The 21368-nt window shown below is 32.8% G+C and overlaps 1 non-coding gene across 1 annotated transcript; it reads right to left on the reverse strand.

The window, feature by feature from the left end:
- Positions 1 to 20996: 20996 nt before the first annotated feature.
- On the reverse strand, positions 20997 to 21115 carry LOC114673870 (5S ribosomal RNA). The gene has a single exon (XR_003724727.1). It is a non-coding gene; the product is annotated as a 5S ribosomal RNA (ribosomal RNA).
- Positions 21116 to 21368: the final 253 nt, after the last annotated feature.

Genomic DNA, 21368 nt, shown 5'->3' on the forward strand with positions numbered 1-21368 from the left:
TTTTGGGGAACAGGTGGTGTTTGGTTACCTGAGTAAGTTCCTTCGTGGTGATTTCTGAGATTTTGTTGCACCCATCACCAGAGCAGCGTACACAGTACCCAATGTGTAGTCTTTTATTCCTCACCAAACCCCAACCTTCCCCCAAGTCCTCAAAGTCCTATCATTCTTCTGCTTTGCATCCTCATAGCTTAGCTCCCACATATGTGAACATAAAATGTTCTAGAGATTTTAAAAGGATTATGAGAGTACTATAAACTATGTAGTGCCTGTCATAATAAAATTGTTAAATTTCTTTTGAAAATACAACTATCCTAAAGTAACCAGACAGAAAAGATGAAAGAGAAAATGTGAATATCCTGATGTTTAATAAAAAAAAAAAAAGTTTATTATAATACTCCCTCCACAAAGAAAATTTCAGGCATTTGTTTCACTGGTGTATCCAGGAAAGGAATCAATTCAATTTAAAGAAACACTTTTAGAAAAAGTAGAGGACAACAGAATGCTTTCCAACTATTTTCATGATGTCCACATACTTTTAATACCCAAACCAGGAAAATACATTACAAAAACTAAAGTTATAGATTATTAGCTTTCATGAATACAAACATAAAAACATTTTACAAAATATTATCAAATCCAATCTAGCAACATGTAAAAAACCATAAAACACCGAGACTAAGTAGATTTCATCCCAAGAATTCAAGATTGGTTTAGTATTTCAAAAACAAACAATGCAGTATTCATTATATTAACAAATGCAGGGGGAAATCACTTCCGTGGATGCAGAAAAAGAATTTGAAAAATTCAACTTTTATTTAATATTTATGATGCAAAATCTCAGAAAACTACAAAAAATTAATCAAAAGGGCATTAATGAAAACTCTACAGTTAATCTCATACTTAATCATAGAATGTTTAGCCTTTTTATGTCTATGGTAAAGAACAAGATAAGGATTAATATTTTCGCCGCTTTTATTTAACCTTGTACAGGGGATATTGTAGTCAGGAAAGAAATGAAAATAAAAGGTATAAAGAATATTAAAAAATAAATTTTCTATTTTCCAATGATATGATTGTTTACATAGAATGAACTAAAAAATATACAAAAATAACTTTTAGAGTTAATAATTGAATTTTATAGGGAGGTGGCATAGGAGGTTAACATATAAAAATCAATTGTATTTTTTATCGGAAGAAAATATTAGGAAAATGGTGGGGAACATCACACGCTGGGGCCTGTCATGGGCTGGAGGAGGGGGGAGGGATAGCATTAGGAGATATACCTAATGTAAATGACGAGTTAATGGGTGCAGCACACCAACATGGCACATGTGTACATATGTAACAAACCTGCATTTTGTGCACATGTACCCTAGAACTTAAAGTATAATAATAATAAAAAGAAAATATTAGGAAAATAAAGCTAATAATACACTATTAAACATAACAGACATACATTTTACCAGAGATACTCAAATATTCCAAAATTTTGAAAATGCCTAAAAAAAGGAGATGTATCATGTTATTTTATTAGAATTATCAACAGTAGTAAAAAGGCATTGTACTTGAATTAATCTACAAGTACAATGACATTCTAATGATGATCACAATAAGTTTTGTAGAAAAAAATCTAGTAAAATGTTAATTGTAAAATCTAACCAGTAGTCATAAGATGTTGACTGTAAAATTGAGTTTTTCAGTGTGCTTAAAACTTTCATAATAAAATATTGGAAAAACATAAAGGAAATATTTGAAATAGAACAAATTACAAACAGAAAACATAGGTATGAAATGTTAAGATAATAAATATGAAAGTAAAAGTTGATCCAAATGAAGACAATAGGTTCTCAAAATTTAAAAAAGTGGACCAATTTGTGGTGTATCCTCTGACTCTCAAAATTATATTTTGCAACACTTGATTTGATAACGTAACATGTAGGTAGTGTATACAATGAGGATATGCTAGACAAAGGAATGATTCACATCCTTGGTAGTACAGAGAGGTATGATATGAGATTTAATTACACTACTCAGAACAGCACAGAATAAAAAATTTATGAATTGTTGATTTTTGAAACTTTTCATTTAATATTTTCAGACTATGGTTGATCTCAGGTAACTAAAATCATGAAAAGTGAATCCATAGATAAGGGGGGACTACTGAATTAATACAAGATTGCCAGCTTTTTTTATGTTTTGCATGGTGTATCATTGTTCATATTTTTCTTTTAAAACGTTTGTCCTTTAATATTTAAAGTTTACCTTTTTTAGATAGCATATAAATTAGTCTTGCCTTTTAAGTAGAGTTTTTAGATCATTTGCATTTCCATTGACTTTTTCATAAAACTTCCTTTTAGGCCTACAATCTGACAAATGTTTTCCCATTTGTTTCTTTTGTTTTTGGTTCCTCTCTCACTTCCTGTTTCCCTTGGGGATTATTGAAAATTTTTTTTTTCATATTCTATTTATCTCACCTATTGGCTTCTAAGCACACCTCTTTTAACTATTTCCAGAGGTTGCTCTAAGGCTAACAATAGGCATTCTTAACTTTTAAAATCTATTTAAGAACAATTTTTTGACGTTTTACCCTTTATACTTTCTACTTCACTTTCAATAGTGTTTTGTTCGGTCCGAGAAAGTAAAGTATCTCTACAAGCAGAACTATATATACATACATAAAATATGTATGAATATTACTACATATACATATATAACTACATACAGAACTACATATACATATATAAAATACATATTCCTATCTTTTTTTTTTTTTGGTGACTGCTGTAAATGGGATTGTGTTTTTGATTTGGGTCTCAGCTTGAAACTTATTGGTGTACAGAAATGCTACTAATTTTTGTACATTGAGTTTTTATCCTGAAATTGACTGACATTATTTATCAGCTCTAGGATTCTTTTGGCAGAGTCTTTAGCATTTCCTAGGTAGAACGTTTGAGACATTCGGAACTAGAAACTGATACAATTATATGAATATCTTGTCGATAGGCAATGACAGTGGCAAGTTGTCTCCATATAGCCCTCAGGCAGAAGACTGGGGCTGGGAGAATGTAGAAGACTGTAGATGATACTAAGTGCCTGGAGTAGATTAAAGGTTAGTGGCTTCATGCAAAGCTTTTCTTTAGAAATATCCTCTATAACATCAGATAATAAAACTGAATGGACAGAAATAAATTTCTAGCTACATGGAAGATGGCTGTGGAGCTAGAAGGCATTTGGAATATATATGGACTACATGAACATATGGAAAAACACTCTGAAAGAGAGCAATTAAAATTATAATTATAATAACAACATTGCTGGTATTATTATTTTAGTCTCTTTGATGGCTAATACCATGTGTCCACTGTTTGACTGGGCTAAGAGGTGCCTAGACATTTGGCCAAACATTATTCTGGGTGAGTCTGTGAGGGTGTTTCCAGATGAGATCATCATTAGAATTGGTAGACCAAGTAAAGCAGAGTGCTCTCCTTAATGTGGGTGAGGCTTCTCTAATCAGCTGAATGCCAAAACAAAACAAAAAGGCTGATCCTCCTGTAAGTAAGGGAGGATTACTCCTAACAAACTGCCTTTAACCTGTAGCACAGACTTTTTCTTGCCTTTGGACTTGAACGGAAATATCAGTTCATCCAGGGTCACAAGCATATCAGCCTCTAGACTGTAATTACACCGTCTCTCTTGCTTCTCAGGCCTTTTGACTGGAACTCCATCATCAGCTCTCCTGGTTCTTTTACTTGTAACAGCACATCTTGGGACTTGACAACCTCTATAATTATATAAACCAATTTCTTATATCATTCATATATGTATGTATATACATATATGAGTCTTATTGGTTCACTTCCTCTGGAGAATACTAATACAGTCACCACAAAGATGGTACACCCAATTTAAAAGAAAAATATATCTGCCTATTTTCTAAACAGGAAGAAATGGGTTTGATAGAAAACACAATATTGTCATAAATTTGGCTTTTTCCTGTGTAGTTCTTAAACTGTCTACATACCACATTGTGATTTAACTCTCTCAGAAATCCATCTTGTGTATAATATAGCTCTAATTCAAAGAATTAACAGGTTTTGCTCAAGAATACCTGACTAATGCATAGCATCATCTAGACTAGATGATGACACATAGTCCTGACTCTTGCTTGTATTCTGTTTTCAGGGTCATATTTCTCCTGCCCATAGCCACCTGTGATCTGAATTACTGCCCTGGGGTTTGAACACAGCAAGCACGTGATCTCTTATACAAGGACTCTGTTTGTCTATGACTTTTCAGACCCCTCTCTTCATCTACTATTTTCTTGCTTCTATCCATCACAGCTGGAAGCAACCACATCTAACCGCTTGATGAAATCTGAACATATGAAGTGATTTCTTTTCTATAAGAGCAGACCATTATAAACAATTTAGACTTTGGGTTGGGAAGAAGAGAATACTGGGCTGTGATGAATTTAATCTCTTTTCAAATCTTCAGGTCAGGGCAAAGTCTAAGAGTTAGAAATGAAGATAGAAAAAATTCTCTCAATAATGTGGTTTCAAGGCTTCAGGGAAAGTCCTTCTCTCCACAGATGCGCCTCATCACATGCATATAATCTTTTTATCAGGGGACAAGACCCTTCCTTTTGCAAGAAAGAAAAAATGACATTCTAAATCTCCCTGGGGAAGTAACACTGTGACCAAGTGCAGTGTTGGCAATAATAAAAGCTAAGACCTCTATATAGTGTATAATATATCAGATACTCTTTTAAGTGCTTTACATTTATTATCACTCCTACTTATCTCAACACATCTCTGAAGTAGGTTGCATTGTTATCCCCATCTTACAGATGAGAAGACAAGCAGAGAGAATAAAATGACTTGCCTAACATCATGCAGGTAGTCAAGGTAGTCAGTGCTTAAGCAGGCATTCAAATCTAAGTAGTTTCGCTTTTGAAGTTTTTTTATGTTTTTTTTTTTTTTTTTAAACTTAAACACTACACAATACTACCTCTCAGCAACACCATAAATAAAAGGAAACATGACTCTTATCCTCGGGAAAACTGGGCTCTAAAGGAGAAAAAGGCATTTACAACAGGATGTAATAATTATGGTGGGGAGAAGGGGCTAAGGAAGCTGTGGGGTGGGTCACAGGCTTTCTGACAAGAATATTTAGATGAGGGGGGTTTCAATATTTAGATGAGGGGGTTTCAATATTTGGATGAGGGGGTTAGATAATCAGATGCCTTGAGAGGAGATGGTAAATTAAATGAGGTTTACTGGTAGACATAGGGAGAATGAATTGTTACAGTGATAGGGTTGGCTAGAATAACATCTATCTCCAAGATATTGCCAAATGTCAGTTCCTTCTTTCTAAATTCCTTTTTAAAATTTTTAATAGACATTATTTTAGAGCATTTTTAGAGCTTAGCATTTAGAGGTTTTTTTTGTTTGTTTGTTTGTTTGTTTTTTAACAGCAAAATTGAGCAGAAGTACAGGAAGTGTCTGTTTACCCATTCCTCAATTTCCCCTACTATCTACTTCCCACACCAGAGTGGAACATTTATTATAATCGATGAACATGTCATTATAACCCAAAGTCTATAGTTTATATTAGGCTTCACTATCGGTGCTGTACAGTCTCTGTCCTTTGATAAATGTATGCTGACATGTATCCACCATTATAGTGTCATACAGAATAGTTTCACTGCCCCCCAAATCCTCTGTGCTCCACCTATTCATTTCTTCCCCAATTCCCTGTCCCCTATCCCCAGGCAACCACTCATCTTTTTTACCATTTCCATTGTGCTTTTTTCAGAATGTAATATAGTTGGAGTCATAGACCATGTAGCCTTTCCGGATTGGCTTCTCTTATTTAGTAATATGCATTGAAATTTATTTATTTTTAATGCTTTGATAGTGTTTCTTTTTAGCACTAAATAATGTTCCATTGCCTGGATGTACCAAAGTTTGTTTATTCATTCAACTACAAAAAAAGATATCTTCGTTGCTTTCAATTATGAATAAAGCGGCCCTATACATCCATGTATAGGGTCTTGTCTGGATATAAGTATTCAACATATTTTGGTAAATACCAAGAAGTTTGATTGTTGGATCAAATGCTGAAAGTAAGTTAAGTTTTATAAGAAATTACTCCACTATTTTTCAAAGTAGCTGCACCATTTTGCAATTCCACCAACAATAAATAGTTTCCGGTTGTTCTACCTCTGCATCAGCATTCGATGTTGTGTTTTGTATTTTGGCCATTCAAATAGGTATATATCTTACTGTTGACTTAATTTGCATTTCCTTAATGATGTATAATGTTGAACAACTTTTTATATGCTTATTATCTGTCTTCTTTTGTGATGCATCTGTAATGTCTTTTGTATATATTTTAATTGTGTTCTTATTGTTGACTTGTAAGAGTTATTTGAATAACTGGATAAGAGTTCTTTTCTAAATATATATTTTACAAATATCTTCTACTATTCTGTAGATTTTCCTTTCACTCACTTAACAGTGTCTTTTATAAAGCAGAAATTGTAAATTTTAGTGAATTCCAGTTTATCAATTCTTTCTTTAATGGATCAAGCCTTTGGTGGTGTATCAAAAAAGCAATCACAAAGCCCAATGAGTTCTAGATTTTCTCCTATGTTTCTCCTAGAAGTTGAAAAAGTTCTCCTTCTAGGAGTTTTGTAGATTTGCATTTGACATTTAAGTGTAGGAAATATTTTGAGTTAATCTTTGTGAAATTCATAAGCTCTGTGTCTAGATTCATTTTTTTGCATGTCATTGTCTAGTTGTTCCAGGGCCACTTATTTAGGAGTCTTTTCTTTATTGTGCTGCCTTTGCTTTTTTATCAGGGATCAGTTGATTATATTTGTATGGGTCCATTTTAGGGGTCTTTATTCTGTTTGATTGATCTATTTGTCTATTCTTTTACCAATATTAGACTGGCTTAGTTACTGTAGCTTTATTCTAAGTTTGGAAGTTGGGTAGTGCCAGTCCTCCAACTTTGTTCTTCCCTTTCAATATTGTTTTGACTACTCTGGGTATCTGCCTTTCCACATAAACTTTAGAATCAATTTGCTGATTATCCACAGAGCAATTTATTGGGATTTTATTCAAGCTGATATGAATCCATAGATCAAGTTCAAAATAATTGAAATCTTGACCATGTTGAGTCTTCCTACTACTCATGAATATGGAATGTTCTTCACTTACTTAGTTCTTTTTAAATTTATGTCATCACATTTTTCTTTTTCTCATATGTCTTGTACATATTTTGTTACACTTATAATTAAGTATTTCATTTTTGGGGTTCCAATTTAAATAGTGTTGTGATTCTAATTTCAGATTCCATTTGTTCACTGCTATATATAGGAAAGCTACTGACTTTTCTGTATTGACATCATATCTTGCAATATTTTTAAAATCATTGAGAATTTCTTTGATGTTGTTGTTGATTCATTAGGATTTTATACATAGGTAATTGGTAATGTAATCTGCAAACAAAGACAGGTTTTCTTTTTCTTTTTTTTTTTTTTTGGCAAAGTCTCGCTCTGTTGTGCAGATTTGAGTGCAGTGGTACAATCTCAGCTCACTGCAACCTCCAGGTCCCGGGTTCTAATGATTCTCCTGTCTTAGTCTCCCAAGTAGCTGGGTTTACAGGCATGTGTCACCATGCCTGGCCTAAAGACAGTTTAATTATTACTTCCCAACCTGTATACCTTTTATTTCCTTTTCTTGTCTTACTTCATTTAATAGGACTACCAGTAGTATGTTGGAAAGGAGAGATGAGAGGGAACATCCTCGTCCTGTTTTGGATCTTAATTTCTGAACTTCTAACTTCTCACCATTAATTATTATGTAAGCTGTAGGTTTTATTGTAAATGCCCTTTCGAAATTAAGGGAGTTTCCTTCCATTTTAGTTTGCTTAGAGTTTTTTTATCATGAATGAGAGTTGGATTTTATCAAATGCTTCTACTCCATCTATTAATATAATCTTGTAATTTTTTTCTTTAGCTTATCGATGTGATAGATTAATTGAGTTTTAAATGTTGAATCAGCATTCCACCTAGGTTAAATTACATTATTGTGGCATATAATGTTTATAGATTGCTGGACTTGCTTTGCTATTATTTTGTTGAATATTTTGGCATCTGTTTATGAGAGATATTGCTATGTCATTTTATTTTCTAATGTCTTTTTCTGGTTTTGGTATTAGGTTAATGCTGGCCATATAGAATTAGTAGAATGTATTTCTTCTGCTTCTATCTTCTAAAGGAAATTGTCGAGAATCGGTATCATTTCTTCTTTAAATATTCGGTAGAATTCAGCAGTGAACTCATTTGAGCCTTTTGCTATCTCTTTTGGAACGGTATTAATTATTAAACATTTCTCTGGGAGATACAGGCCTATTCATATTATTTCTTCTTGTGTGAATTTTGGAACATTTCACGAAATTTGTTCATTTATCTAAGTTATCAAATTTGTGTGCATACCTTCTTTATAGTATTTCTTTTTTTTTTTTTTTTTCAGTGTCCATGGGATCTGTAGGAATGTCCTTTTATTTCTAGGATTAGTAATCTGTGTCTTCTATTTTTTTTAGTTAGCCTGGCTAGAATGTTATAAATTTTATTGATTGTTTCAAAGAATCAGCTTTTGGTTTTATTGATTTTCTCTTTTCTTTTGCTGTCTTCTCTTTCATCGATTACTGCTCTAGATTTTATTATTTATTTTCTTCTGCTTATTTTGGATTTAATTTGCTCTTTTTGTTTTTTCTAGTTACCTAAGGTAGAAACTTAGCTGATTGATTTTTACATCTCTCTTCTTTTAAGATATATGCATGCATTCAGTGCTATAAATTTATCCTAAATATTGCTCTCACTGTATCCCATGAATTTTGATGAGTTGTGTTTTCATTTTCAATTTTTCAAAATTTCTTTTCAGATTTCTTTTTACCCATGTGTTATTTAGAAAATTTATGTTTAATCTCTAAGTATATTATAATTTTTCAACCATCTGTTATTAATCTTTAGTTTAATTCCATTGTGGCTTGAGAGTAGTCATTGTATAATTTACATTTTAAAAAAAGTTTTTGAGGTGTGTTTTATGACTCCAAATATGGTCTGTCTTGGTGAGTGTTCCAGAATCTCTTTTAATTGGTATATTGAAATCATTGACATTTAAAGTAATTATTGACATAGTTTAATTGAAAAGCTATTTTGAGTGTGAGGAGAATGTTTATTTTGCTTTTGTTGGACAAAGTAGTTTATAGGTCTCAATTTTATCCAGTTCATTGATGGTGCTGTTAAGTTCTAGTAGGTACTTACTAATTTGCTGCCTCCTGGCTATGTCTATTAGTGGTAGAGGAGTGTTCAAGTCTCTGACTGTATTAACAGATACATCTATTTCTCCTTGCATTTCTATCAGTTTTTGCCTCATGTATTTTGAGACTCTGTTGTAAAGAACATACACATCAAGAGTCCTTGTGTTTCCTTGGAGAATTAATCCCTTTATTATTTTATAGTATTTCAGTTTTGCCCCAATAATTTTTCTTGAAGTTTGTTCTGTCTACAATTAATATAATCCTTTCAGCTTTCTATTAATGTCAGCATGCTATTTCTATTCCTGTATGTTTACCTTTAATGTATTTATTTAAAATGGATTTATTCTAAGCAGCTTAGAGTTGGGTCGTATTTTTTAACCCACTATGATAATTCCTGCCTGTTCATTGGTGTACCAAGACCATTGATACTTAAAGTGATTATTTAAATAATTGGATTAATGTCTACCATATTTGTTATTGCTTTCTGGTCATTGCCCTTGTCCTTCATTCTTATTTTTGTCTTCCATCCTTTTTCCACTTTTCGTAGTTTCCATTGAGCATTTTATGTAATTCTACTTTCTTTCCTTTTTTAGCATCTAGATTATAATTTTTAATTTTTTTTTAGTGGTTACCCTAGAGTTTGTAATATATATTTAATTTAAAAATAGTCTAAGTCCACTTTCAAATAGTACTATACTGCTTCATAGGTAGTTCACATACCTTATGAAAATAAAATATTTCTAATTCTTCCATCCCATTTATTGTGTCATTACTGTCATATTATTTATATACTTATACATTCATTGCACTTATACACTTATGTCTTTTAAAAAACTTTAATTTTTTCTCATTCTTAGTTGATCAAATAGAAGTTTGTTCAAGATAACAGAAAAAATGTATTTAAATTAGAATAAATATTTCACTTCACTCTCTTCTTTCTTGCATAGTTTCTGAGCGAAAACAGATGCAATTCTAACTTAGCTATTCCACAGGTAAGATGTTTCTCAACTCCTCGTGGACTTTTCAGGATTTTTAGTTTTGTTCTTGATTTTTTTGGAATTTAAATATATATGTAAGTGGATTTTTTATTTCTTGGTTGGTTGGTTGGTTGATTGCCTTTTGTTGTCATTTTGGCATTTATCTTGCGTGGTGTTTTCCGAGACTCCTGGAATTTTGGTTTGATATCTGACATTAATTTGGGTAAATTCTCAATCATTACTGTTTCAACTATTTCTCTGTTTTTCTCTTTCCTTTCTTTCTGGTCTTCCCATTACATGTAGGTTACACCATTTTTAGTTGTCCCACGGTTCCTGGATATTTTAACTATTTTATTCAGTCTCTCTTCTGTTGTATTATATATTTTCTTTTTCCAGTTTAGCAGTTCCTATTGATACATCTTCAATTTCAGAGATTCTTTCCTCTGCTTTATCCAGTGCATTAATTAACCATTCAAGATCATTCTTCATTTCTGTTACAGTGTTTTTGATCTCTAGCATTTCTTCTTGATTCTTTTTTTACAATTTCTTCCTCTCTGTCTCTAATACTTATTTGATTCTTACCTGTTGTTTACTTTTTCCTTTAGAAACATTACATATTAATCACAGTTATTTTAATATCCTGGTTTGATAATTCCAACATTCCTTCCATACTTGAGTCATTCTAATGCTTGCTCTATCTCTTCAAACTGTGAGTTATTTTTCCTTTTAGTAGCATTGAAATTTTTTATTGGAAACCAGACATGATGTACTCTGTAAAAGGAACTGAAGTATATATGCCTTAAGTAATATTGCAGTAAGGTGTAGAAGGAAGGGAATCATTCTGTAGTCCTATGATTAGGTCAGAGTTTGAGTAAGACTGTGCTCAGACTGTAAACTTCACACATACTTCAGTCTTCTTCCTTTTAGGTGGGACAGTATGGCTAGAGATGGCTGGAATTGGGCATTTCCTTTCTCCCACATGGATGGATAGAGGAAAATGGAGTTGGGTAATTCCTTTCCCTCAGTTCACTCAGATCCTGATAAAACCCCAATAGGTTAGGCAATGGTAAAATAACTTCTCTTAAAGATAGTTCTTATTAAGAATAAGATAATTTTCTGAGTTATTTTGAAAGAGTTAATTTTCCCCTATCCTGCCAGAAGCACAGTGACATTTTTCTCTAATATTCATTTTGAAGTTCTGGTAGAGTTCCTTGTGGCAGAACTCACAGAAGTGTGGGTGTACTGCCCTAAGTCTGGATCCGTGGATTTCACAGTTGTCAGACTTGTCTGCACTGAGATTTCAGAGATTTGTGAATTAGAGTTCTATTTTTCCTATCCCAGTAGTTGCTCCCTCAGAAGCTTCTGCTTGTTGGTCTCCATTCTGAAAAGTTTTGAATTTCTGTATCTGTCTATTTGACTCTCCAGTTTTGGAGACAGCAGTTTTCCCTGTGACCTAAGTTCTTCAAAAGATTCAAGAGGATTTTTGTTTTTCAGTTTGTTCAGATATTTGTTGGAAAAAAGTGACAACCTCAAAGCTCCTCACATACTCGACCCTTTAAATTCATTTTTAATATAAATGTGCGAACTATAAGTAAGACATCTCCCTGCTGGTTCTTTCCTTTCCCCTTGAAAGAGCTAGATAATTCCAGTAATTTGTACTAAAATATATAATCTGTTCCCCAATTATGTCCACTAGATATAACTCAGATATAGTTCAATTAAAACAGTAGGACATTGTTGGTGTTATAGGCAGTCTCATTCTGAAATATGAAGGCAAATGAGTTGGGTTATTCTTGATGGATCACTAAGTCTTCCTGCAAGAAATCATATAAATCATGATGAAAAATGGACTGTGAGATCCGCTTCATAAATCCTGGCCAAGTTTCCAAAGGTAGCGTCTTGCAATCTCAAAGTCAGTGCTCAGCATTTCAGATGCAAACCTGCAGCCCGACTTCTGCAGGAGTTAATGTGCTAGCATTTTAACAAATTGAACCACTTTGGTGGCCTATTTATCAGTTCAAGCTATTTGGAAATGTTGCGACCATATGTCGTCCATTGAAATGAACACTAAACATTGCATTTATAAATGGTAATTTATGACTCATAAATGTCTTTGCTATTAAAGCCATTCTGCCACTGAGAATGGAATTGATAGCAGGTTCTGAGCTCTGTGGTATGTGTAATTTTTTTTCCCTTCTAAGGAATGTTGTAGATATTAAAGCTTTGATGCCTCATGGAAATGTTATTTTTTAAAAACTATGCATATCAAAAAGATTATGTTTTTATGCTAGATTTTCATATTCACAAATTTGACAGACAGGTTAAATATATGTGTGCATGTGCATATGGTGAAGATTTTTTATACATTTGTATAGACAAAGATTATAGAATTATAGCTCTAAAATGTGGAAGTTACACCTTATTATCTATCCAGGCCTTGGATTTACTTGTGTAATTGAAACTGCAAGTCATCTACCCTAATATCTCTTTTCTCCTTCTCTAGTAATACATTGCCAGACTTTGAGCTGGACATGTGGCCTCCTGGAATGAAGACTGTATTATTCATATCCCTTGCAAATAGGATAGCAAAGTGACGCGTCAGTGTAAGCAGAAAGATTGTATAGAAACTTCTAAGAAACCACATTAAAATACAACTGGATTACTTTGTGTAACATTATTGATCCTTTCTTCATCCTTCTGGCTGAAAACTCAGATGTCAGACTGGAACTTGAGCACTCATTTGGATATTGAGGACTAAGGACTGTCTATATCACACTTGGAAGAAACCTAGACCCCAGACAAACCCTAAAGGACATATATTGACCCTGGAAAATGTAGCTCAGACTTATTTTATGTAAAAAAAAAAAAAAAGAAGAGAGATGGCAGAAAAAAAATATTTATTGTTTACAGAGCCATACTTATTTTGTGAGGTTTGCAGACATTACTTAATACAGTCAGGTGATAGACATTATCCTGATTTAAAGATGGACTCATTCAAGGATCAGATAAATTATTTCACCTATCTAAGGTCACAGACTTCTGTGTAACTGAGGCTATGTCTAGAATCCAGGTTTGTGAGCCTTGGTTCATAACTCTTGCTATTTACATCATGTATGTAGCATTGAATGAGGCCTGTATAGGAGGCACCGTGCCCTAGTGTGGCTTGTAGCATTTGTAGTCAGGTAAACCTGATCACCTGGCAGGTAGGACTACCTCTTGAGGAATTTGCTTGTAGTTAGGAGACAAATTTATATTATAATGCAGGAGTACCAACATTTCATCACCTGTTACCCTTTATGTACATAAAAGTCTAGATCTATCTATAAAATAACATGACTTTCTATCTCTGGTTTACCCAAAATGATTAAGTATTTGTAGATATAGTGGTCTCCCTTTATCCATGGTTTTGTTTTCTACAATTTTAGTTATCTGATGTCACACTCTGAAATATTAAATGGAAAATTCCTGAAATAAACAATTCATGTTTGAAATGTAGCACTGCCCATGAAGCAAGATGAAATCTCCCTTTATCCCACTCAGGACATGAATCATCCCTTTGTCCAGTGTATTCACACTGTCTATACTACACTTAGTAGCCAACTTGGTTATCAGACTGACTTTTGAGGTACTGCAGAGTTTGTGTTCAAATAAATCTTACTTTACTTGACGATAACCCCAAAGCACAAGAGTAGTGATGCTAGCTATTTGGATATGTCTAAGAGAAGCCATAAAATACTTCCTTAGGTTAAATGTTGAAAGTTCTAGTCTTAATTTCAAAAAAATTTATGTCAAACTCACTAATATCTACAGTAGGAATAAATCTTCTATTTGTAAAATTGATAAGAAGGAAAAAAATGTACATAGTGTGTGTATGTGTGTGTGTGTGTGTATGTGTATATATATATATGTATGGTTCAGTACTATCCGTGGTTTCAGGCATCTATTGGGCATCTTGGAAAGTATGACCCATGGATGGATAATGGGGGAAATACTATATAAATGTGTGTGTTTATGTATGTGTGTGTGTATATACATATATGTGTGTGTGTGTGTGTGTGTATGTGTATATATATATATAGTTAACATATTTTGGACATGAGTTTTAGTATGCTGGTTTGAAGTTCTGATGCTTTGAGAAATTTATGTTATATATTTGGTATTATTATTAATATGTACAGTTAATACCATGACATTTATTTCTAAGGAGAATCAAGTATCTGAAATTCTAGTGAAGCAGTGAGATAATGTGAGAGCTAAAACACTATACTCTGTGAATCTATAGAATAGAGAAAAGATTTCCTTGTTGTTAAAGGAAAGTTGTAACCTTCAGTAGGGATGACTCCAAGTATGAGAATTAGAAAGAAATTTTAACATTGACTCAGATGCAAAATGTAATTCTATATCTAAACCCATTTCCGCCTACCCCCCCCCCACTAACTCTATTCAGATGTATAAAGGAATTTAAATCTTTTACTGTATGTTCTCATCTGATGTGCTAGGAATTTATCTCCATTTAATCAATTCAAGCATTTGTTTTAAGAGAAAGTACTCTATAAATATTACTCTTTAGAGGCTGAGGGTCATAAAAGATGTATTTCTTTAAGAATGTAGAGTTTTGTGACAAGAAAGATGTTTGCACTAATAATTAAAAACTCATTAGATGGAGTAAAAAATATGAAGTGTTTCAATTCAGCCAAATGGATCCAGTTATAAGAATATCAGAAACTCATCCTACTGAGCCACACATTTTTCTTTTCAAATAGATATTCTTATCTTTCTTACAGGTTTTATGTATTGATTAGTGTTGATGTATGTCAATTGCACACAACGGTCTATGGCATGTATGTGATACTCAGAAAAGATGGTATTAACTGTAAGAGAATTTTGAAAGTGCAAGAATGAAGAAAATGTTGAAGAATGCTTAAGCTGAAAGGAGGGATTTGATGTGAAACTTGAAGTCAAATTTCTTTTATTGAATTGAAAAAGTTCAAATATATGAAAATATAAGGAATACCCTAATGTACATCTATGTGCTAAATATAGAGTGTAATTGCATTTTAGTAAGTGGCCATATTTGCTTTCAATTGTGTTGACAGAATAAAATATTACAAGTGTATTTCAAGACATCTGTGTACCTTTTGGAATAAGTATGTCTGCTTCCCTCCGTTTCTGAAGTAATATTATTAAATGGTATTTATTTTTTCCATGCATTGACAGGCAGAATTCTAGAATGGCTCCTAAGATTCCCCATTGCTGTTGTACACACATCTTCTCCCAGTTATTCAATCAAACACTAATCTAGGTGCTGCTGTAATAGACTGCTGCAGATATAATTAAGATCCTAAATCAGCTTACCTTAACAAAGAAAGCTTATTCTCAAATAGCCTGACCTAATCAGAGAGTTCTTAAAGAGAACTGGTTCTGGAAAAGAGATTCAACGTGTGAGAGACAGTCAACATGGGGAGGATTCTCTACTGTTGGCTTTGAAGATGGAGGAAGCCATATGTGGAAATGAACTCCTCTAGCAAAATTCTAGACAGCCTCTGGTTGCTGGGAGTGACCCCAGCTAACAGGCAGCAAGAAAACAGAGACCTCAGATGTACCAATACAGGGAACTAAATTCTTCCAACCATCTGAAGGAGCTTAGAAGAGAACCCAAAGCCACAGATGAGACCCTAGCCTTGGCCTAGATTCCAATCTTGTGAGACACTGAGAAGAGAACTCAGCCATGCCATGCCCATATTTCTTACTTACAGAATGTGAGTGAGAATAAATGCGTTTTGTTTCTAGCCACTTCGTTTGTGATAATTTGTTATGCAGCAATAGAAAATTAACATATGCATGTTTTTCACATTAAAATTATACACACTCACACAATTTCAAATGGTCTCAAATTCTTTAAAATGGTACATTATTTTGCAATTTTTTTTACTATAAATATTATAGTATGGTGATTTAACTACGTCATTGTATGTAACTACATGTTAATCATTTTTACATAGCAGCGGTCAGCAAACTGTTTTTTGGTAAAGGCCTCAGCAGTAAATATTTTAGGATAAAAGCAGCTATAGACAACACATGAAAGAATTATTGGCTGCATCTCAATGAACCTTATGAAGAAAGGTAGTGGGCTAAACTTAATCAACAGACTATAGTTTGTCAGACCCTGGTATATAATATTCTACTCTACACATATGGCACAACTTATTTATTCATTCTTCATTAGCTCTACATTTGTTTCCAATTTTTCACTTTCACAAACATTAAATTTATTCTAACCTATTGTTTAAGAGTGCTAGAATTTCTTCAGACTGGTGGTAACACAATCCTCAATAAGAAATATATTGGATAACACATTCCAATAAACACCTACACACACAAACACAAATGTTCTGTATGCTAAATTGTACATGATGGCACTGTGCACATGTACATAAATTTGCTATTCAAAAAACAATACTCCCATTATTTTGTACTGTATTCTTAAAAATTCTGGGATAACCACTGAATAAATTTAAAAATTTGAAAATAATTTGCTAAGTATATGCATTGAAGGGATATTGTTGGGCTAAAGAGTATGCTCATATTAAATTTTACTATATGGCATAAAATTGCTTATGAAATGAAATTCTCTCCAACATTTAGTAAATGTATGCTTTTCTACAGTCTTTTTATGATTTTTACTTTCAATATTGAAATAATTGTATGCTTACAGAAAAGTTACATAAGTGTTAAAAGACAGTTCCCATATTCCCCTGATCTAGCATCATTTAATGTTAACATCTTACACAACCATAGTTTAATTACTGAAACCAGGAAACCAACACTGGTACAATTTGGTACTTAAAAAAACTGCAGACTTTAATTCAAATTTCACCAGTTTTCCTTTGCTCGCCCGCGCGCGTGCGCATGTGTATTTTCATTCTAGTAAGGATTCCGTATTGCATTTAGTTTCTGTTTGTCCTTAGACTCTTCTAACGTGTAATATTTCCTCAATCTTTCCTTGTCTTTCTTGGTCTTGGCAGTTTTGAAGAATACTAATTGGTTATTTTGTAGAATGTTCTTCAATTTGAGTTTTTGTCGTGTGTTTTTCATGATTGGAATGAGATATTTTTGGCAACAACATCAAAGAAATGATATGCCTTTCTTGGTGCATGGTGCCAAGGAATTCATGATGTCAACATGTCATTACTAGCGATGTTAACCTTGTTCATTTGGTTAAAGTAGTGTTTTTCTGGGTTTCTCCACTGTAAACTACTCTCTTTTGCTTTGTAGTTAATATATATCTTGAGGAAGATATTTTGAAACTTTGTAAAATCTATTTCTCTTTAAACTTTCACCCACTAAAGTTTGCATCTATTGGTGGATCTTGTCTGCAACAGTTTTCACTATACTCTTTGCCTAATGATAATTATTTCCCCTTTGCCCTTTTAGACAAACAAATGAATCAAAAAGTATCTGTTGTTTTATGAACATTTAGAGAGTTAGAGTGCTGTTGAGCATATTTTCTCACATTTATTGGCTACTAGTATTTTGTTTGAATTGTCTATTACTCTACTTATTATTTTCTTCTGTTTGATATCATCTGTTTCTAATTGATTTGTTGAAGCTCTTTATATAGTGTAGATTCTAATGTTTTGTCATATAGGTGTAGTTGTAAATACATTTCCCTTGCATGTAGTTTGCATTTGTAATCATTTATGCTTTCTTTTTTGGACATAATTATACTATGTAGTAAATTATGGGAAATTTTTCTTTATATTCTATAACTTTTAAAATCTAGTTTTTATAAATCCATTTCTAGCTGAGGTTTTAGTCTATATTTCCTCTTTTAAAAATTTTCACATATAGATGCTTAATCTATCTGGAATTTATTCTTATTTATTCTTATATATGGTGTGAGGTAAGAATAAAATCATGTTTTTTTCATTTTTCCTATTTGATTAGGAATTGCATTATTTATTTCCCTGAATTAGAAAACCATTTTTGTCATATATGAAAATCCACATATATGTGCCCCTTCTATGGGTCTCCACTTGGTTTTAATGCTTGGTTTTACTCCTGAGTGTTTATAACACAGTATTTTAATCTAGACAACATTATTGTAAGTCTTGATAGCCTAGGAAGTCCTGCTTCTTGCTTTCCTGCACTAGAAAAATTTCTTAACCTACTATATTAGAATCAGTTGCTTGATTTCCACAAGAAATCAATTCACAATTACTTTTGGTGTGTGTCAAATGTATAGATTAATTTAGTGAAAGTAGATTTTCTAAGTCTTTCCATTTTTGAATGTGGTATAGCTCTTCATTCACCCAGGTCTTCTTTTGTCAGAACAAATACTTTCTCTTTATGTTAAATGTTATAGAACATTTTTTTGTAATACTCTAAAGAGGCCCATTTCTATGTCACTTAAATTCAACATACATTTTTTATGCATGTCCAAATGCATAAGCAAGGTATTTTAAACTCAGTATTTCAACCATAATATGAAAAAAATCTGAAGAATCATGAGATGCTTTATGAAGGGTCTTCAGTATATAGCTCTTCCTTCTGGGGATTTTTTTTTTCCTCTAAATTTTAATGACTTGGAGAGGATAATGACCTATTCAAAAAGTTTTTTTTTTTAAAGTAAATTGTATCTCTACTTAACTTGAGTTTATAAATTGTTATGCAATACAGCTCCAGCTATCATTATTTAAAGATACTGAGTTTGGGAAAACAATCACCAGAGATCATATGAAGATTTCAAGAGATGGCAGGTAACGGATTCTTGATGATTTTATAATTGTAAACAGCCCATCTGAGTCTATTTGTCTCTCTTTTGTAAAAATTGTTCAGATCTCCATGAATGAATGATCTTGTATAGAAAGGTACAGGCATATTTTAAAGATATTGCAGATTTGATTCCAAACCACTATAATAAAGTGAATATTGCAATAAAGAATGTCACAAATTTTTTGTTTCCCTGTGCATATAAAAGTTATGTTTATACTAGACGGTAGTCTATTGAGTGTGAAATAACATTATGTCTAAAAATATACATAACAATTAAAATATTTTATTGCCAAAATACGCTGACACAGAGACATAAAGTGAGCACATGTTGTTGGAAAAAATGACACCAATAGATTTGCTTGATGCAGGGTTGCCACAGACCTTCAATTTGTAAAAAAAAAATTGCACTGGCTGCAAAGTGCAATAAAACAAGATAATGCCCGTATTTCTGAAATGAGGGCATTTTGCATGAGGACATGACCTTTAAAAGCAAGAAACCTATTTGACCTTCTATAACTAACATTTCCAATAAATTAGTTAGAAATAGCATACCATATGAGCAAATTACAATGGGAACAAATTGAGAAATAGATACCGTTTTGAGAAAAAGGTCAATATAAATCTAATGTAAACATACAGGACATGGAAAATTATCAGGGTAATCTTTAAAGTGAGTAGCTGTAATAGAACATTACTTCTAGAAATGGTCTTAAAGACTGAGTAGTCCAGTCCTCTCTTTTTTCAAATAAATAAAATGAGGCCCTGAGAAGACATACAACTTACTTAATAACAATGACAAACAGGTAATCTTTCTCCTTGGAATTTTTTTTCTTTCTGATTCTTAATTGTGGAAAGACTCTATCATCCTTATAAATGAAATGGGCCTGTCTTTTTTCACACTGCAATGTGTGGCAATTGGTAAAAGTATGTCTGACAAGACTAAGCAGAGAGGTGAGAGAGTTTGGGACATACTGGAATTGAATTGGGAACTACTGTATAATAATTCCATTTCAGAAATAGAAAATAATAATGGTAGAAACAAGCAAGCGTTCATATGTGGGATTCTATAGTTCCAAAAACTCAGGGACAGTAGGTATTGTTTTTGCTTCAAAGTAGATAATCTAAATCCCAGAAATGTAAAAACTAGTCAGATGGAGTTCATGAGCCAAGGAACATTTGGATTCTAAGAAAATCAGCAAAGAGGAATATATAAAACAATACAAACTCATTATATCATATAATATGTATAGGGTTCAATCTTCTTATCCTAAACCCAAGCTCTTCATTATCTGCCCCACCTTTTTTAAGTCCTGGTTTTTATAAGCACATGGGACTTCAGTTCAAATTAACTAAACAAATACTGAGTACCTGTTTTGTATGGCAACTGCATTCAGAGTTGTAGCTTTTCCAAAGATATTCAAACTATGTGTCTGTTTTCCAGGACATTAAATGTAATGGAGAAGGCAGATATACAAAAATCTGTGACATAGAACAGAGCTGACCTAGACCTATCCTCCACACTACATTCACATTTATCACATATTTGTTTTCATTTTAATTTTTAATTTTTTTCTTAAAGGTGGAGTTTCACTATGTCACCCAGGCTGGAATGCAGCAACACGATCATTGCTCAGTGCAGGCTCGAACTCCTAGGTTCAAACAATTCTCCTGTTTCAGCCTCCTGAGTAGCTGGGACTAGAGCCTTAAACCACCACACCTGGCTCATCATACACTAAATGCATAGGAATTCCAGAAAATTTTGCATTTTAGAGAATGGATACAAAATTACCTAGATAATATGATGTCAATTACCATCAGTGCTACATAAAGAGTATTTAATGGTTAGCAGTGTTTTTAAATTAATAAATTATAGGAATTTCTCTGCCAAAAAAATATTTTTTTGTTGTTTATTTAAGCCTACAGCACCTGATATTTTCAGGCAGTCTCCCATCCAAGTCCTAATCAGGCTCAACCCTGCTTAACTTCTGAGATCAGATGAGATCAGGTGGGTTCAGGGTGGTATGGCCATAGGCCACCCTAAATTTTCTATAGCAGTCGTATAAGTGTTACAACAGAAAGGTACTTAAGTGTTTTTTTTTTCTCTTCAGGGCAGCAAGAATCCACACTGTTAATATGTTTGAAATTGATGACTTTAGAAGTAAATGTTTGAATCTCACTCTCATTTTTATTAAAAGGATAGAAGTATTACATGCTCAAGATTTTAAGGCACATCTTTACAGAGATACATATTAAAGTGAAATTTGCTCCATTTCTATTCTTTATCCA

The sequence above is a fragment of the Macaca mulatta genome, chromosome 18, assembly GCF_049350105.2.
Source record: "Macaca mulatta isolate MMU2019108-1 chromosome 18, T2T-MMU8v2.0, whole genome shotgun sequence".
NCBI classification, from domain to species: Eukaryota; Metazoa; Chordata; class Mammalia; order Primates; family Cercopithecidae; genus Macaca; species Macaca mulatta.